This window comes from Branchiostoma floridae, chromosome 4 (genome assembly GCF_000003815.2).
Source record: "Branchiostoma floridae strain S238N-H82 chromosome 4, Bfl_VNyyK, whole genome shotgun sequence".
Taxonomy (NCBI): domain Eukaryota; kingdom Metazoa; phylum Chordata; class Leptocardii; order Amphioxiformes; family Branchiostomatidae; genus Branchiostoma; species Branchiostoma floridae.
This window is the reverse complement of record NC_049982.1, coordinates 349,434-353,496: the sequence shown is the minus strand read 5'-3', so window position 1 is coordinate 353,496 and position 4,063 is coordinate 349,434.

The following is a 4,063-nucleotide window of genomic DNA, read 5'->3' as shown; positions in this document are numbered from 1 at the left end:
AACTGAGACCGAACAGCGGTGGGTTTGCACGCACATTCTGTGTTTGCTGAGTTTACTTCCGTATCTAGAGCGTAACAACTGTACTCTTAGGTTCTGCCGTGACCAACATCTACACGGCGTGTGGCTACGTAGCGACGGGTCGGGTTACGATCCCGGTTTACCATCCTGTGTAGTAAATATTTGTGGGGATTAATCCAGAAATAAACAATGGCGATGAGGCGGGTGAGAATGCATGACTGTAATTCAAATATGCTTGATACATTATAGGCATGATATAACACTGTTTCATGATTTGCTGTCACAATGATAGATGAAAAGTTTAGGGAAACGAATTTAAAATAAGTACTGAAGTACAAAAAAATTCAAAATAGTAATTTAAGATATACAGTACCCACATTGTAAAATTCACTGTAATTACGGAAATTAAAAAATATAATGCAATCTCACCGTAAATAAAATCGTGCACATGTTTATAGAGGACTCCAAATTTTGATGCCGCTGTCTGACATTAACGCTAAAGAAGGCAATAACGAGTTGTGTGTCCTCATCAAAGGGAAACCGCATTGCAAAACTGGCTATTAAGCTAACGAAGTAAAAAGCGCCATGCGTTGTCCTCAATCTCAGGCTCGACGACTTTACCTCCACCTCACATCTGCTTGTAGATTACTCACCCCCTAGCATTGAAGGCCTGAGGTTCTTTCATAAGATCTGGGGCATGGCGTACATTCGGCTCAGACTGACACTTACATTTGTACATGTAAGAATAAGTACTCACAAGTACATGTATTACCAGAAAATTCCTCAAGATAACAATTCAAATTCAAAATATACAGTACCCACATTGTAAAATTTACTGTAATTATGGAAATTCGATAATACAATAGCAGCGTAATTAAATTTGTGCAAAAGTTTATGGCAAACTCCAGACTTTGGTGCCATTGGCTCATTAATGCTAATGAAGTTGAGTGTCCTCATTGAAGGAAAACCGCATAGCAAATAACTAGCTAACAAAGGAAAAAGTGTCATGCGTCGTCTTCAATCAAGGCTCAATGGCTTTACCTTCACCTCACATCTGCTTGGAGATTACCCAATACGAAGGCCTGAGGTTCTTTCATGAGATCTGGGGCATGGAGAACATTCGGCTCAGACTGACACTTAAGACGATACAAAGACAACACGGTGCTGTGGCAATCTTTGTGACAAACCCTGACTCAAATCTTGGGACATACATAATTTAATGAAAAAAGAAAAAGTTTTAATAAGTGATTAAAGAATTGAATGAATGAATTAGTGACTATTAAGCAAGGTTAACATTATCAAATGTTGTACTAACTTACATGTATCAATCTAAGATGCTGTTTTTCATAGAATTGTAATTCTATTTCAGCAAAAAATGCAGTTTTTAAATTTTTACTGTAAGTGGCATATACAAATTGTACATCTAAGTTCCTAAAAGAATATTTTGAACCACAGGCAAGAATGGGAAACGATAAAAAAATGTGCAAACTAATTCATAATACTTTTATTGCAAGATGACATGCACGAACTTCAAGGCTAACTTCAAACTTTCAAAGCCACAGTATACAGTTTGCAGTGGCATACAGTGAGTCACATTTTGCATGAAAATTAAACATCATAATGGATGCATTATAAGATAAAGACACAGTGATATCTATTCTAAATCTATGCCTACTTAAACTATCTGGAGGGTTATAAGTTACAAGAGTGTACTGATCAAGTGCATCCCTGCAACAGTAAAACAGCGATGTTGTGGGAAAGGTTGTGAGAGATCAAGTGTCGGCAGCTGCTGGACCATAAAAACACAAACAGGGACACAAATCATGCCGGATGATGCAACGCACGCAAGGTCGGCATGACCCCACATTTGGGTATTGACCCCCCACCCCACCCCTACCCACTTTATTATGGGTTGCCAAAAGGGATGAAGGGGGAGTCATATGTTGGCTTGGATTAATCTCCAAGCAGATCCTACTGTGCCATAAGATAGTATCAAAGCTGGCCAAGGAGTATAGCCGGCCAAAGGGAGTCAAACGGGCACCGGAGATCTGCCTACACTGGAACAGGGAGGAGCAGTTCTATATCTTTATTGGTACAACTACAAGTTCATTGACCCGCGCACATCCCTTTAGGAGATCTGCGCCAAACATGAAGGAGGGCAATTAACACCAATTAACATCAAGCACAGTTTGATTAGGCAACAATTGGATGTTAATAGCCGAATGAATGCAGATCCTACGGTGGGTTTGATACTATATTACGCCACCGTGGATCTGCTTGGAGATTAGAGTTGGGTGGGTTTTAGTTCAATCAATTTGATGGACATTACAAAAAAGTCATGCAAAAAAACATTGACTAGTAATCGATGGGGGTAACTTCAGTGTTTATACTGTAAATACATTTAAGTTCACGGAGATTTAATTTTGCGGTACCTCTCTTACTGTAAGTTATAGAAAAATGTTTGCGGTAGTTTTGAATTTGCGGTGAAACGGCCGCTGCGAAAACCGCGAACATTAAACCACCGCGAAAGTTTCTGCATTTTACAGTATTAGGTCAATGCTGTACTTTAAATTCAGAAAGGCAGAGGCTTAGTAACATATCGTGTAACATTTGAGCACAAATGTGATGCTAAGTTTAGATACCAATTACGCTGAAGTTTGTGGAGTAAACATTTCACACAAAAAGCCTGTTTCTTCTATAATTAGAGCAGGGACTCTCGTAAAGTTCCAGTTTCCCAAGGGCACGACATTGATGCCATAACAGGGGACTCAAACCCAGGACCTCTGGGTACTGGGCCAATTACCCTAACCATCATGCCAACATGACGGGTGATCTAAGGCCACATTAATTTAATTTCTTGGTTCAGGTTTTTTTTCATAAAAAATATGGAGCAAGAGGGTGAAATTAAAATAAAAATAGTAAAATGGTTGGGGTAAAGGTAACTGCTAATCCAAAACATAAAGAATAAAAAGTTTTCAGCTTGAAAAAAGTACAAAAACGCTATTACTGTACAGTAACAGCACCTGTTCGTTGAAAATTACAAAAGTAGTGTCAGTTTTTATGTTTGTCCCATTCTTCATGAATGAAAAATATAACTGCAATAATAATACCCACATTTTAAGGAGCTTATAATATATAGGCCAATTTGCTACACCAGAAAGTTGGTCAATGGTTTCATTAATGGTGAAAATTTGCTGAGTGCATGGTAATTTTTATTTTTTTATTTTTTCCAAAAAATAGGAGCGAGGGCATCCGTGAACCAAGAAACTAAATTGGTGTGGCCTAAGGAAGCTATTTCAAAAGAAATTTGATGCAATGAAAGACCATCAAAAAATTTTCTAGTTAACATTCTGTTCAGGTAAAATCAAATACTGTACGTGTATGACCCAACAACATTACAGACTTTATATCCCAACCTCCATAGCAATGTTATGGGAGCCAGGCAGTTAGAAGTGTGAGTGTGTTGAGTAAATGTTTCATTAAAAAAAAAAACTGTTTGATAATTTAGAGCAAAACATCAGTGCAATGTCATAAGGGATTTGAACCCATGACATATGGGTTCTGGGCCACTAACTATAACACCAACATGATGTAATTCTGATGAAGCTTGTAATGTCAAAAAAAGTTTGTCCCATAAAAGACCGTTAAAAACATTTTTGAGTTAACATTCTGTGTAGATAACCAACTTGAACTATAACCAAACAACAGACGAGACACCACAACTTCCATAGCATTATGCGATGGGAGCCAGTGGTTTTAATTTCGCGGTAGCACCATGCACTGTAGTCTCTTACTGTTATGAAAAAATATTCGCAGTGGTTTTAAATTCGCGGTGAAGCGGCCGCTGCGAAAACCGCGAACATTAATCCACCGCGAACATTTCTGCATTTACAGTAACCAAGTTGAACTATACCCAAACAACAGACGAGACACCAGAAGCTCCATAGCACTATGTGATGGGAGCCAGAAGTTATGAGAAGTTTGTTGAGTAAACATTTCGCAGAAAAACCTGTCTGCTCGATAATTAGAGCAGGGAGTTAATATT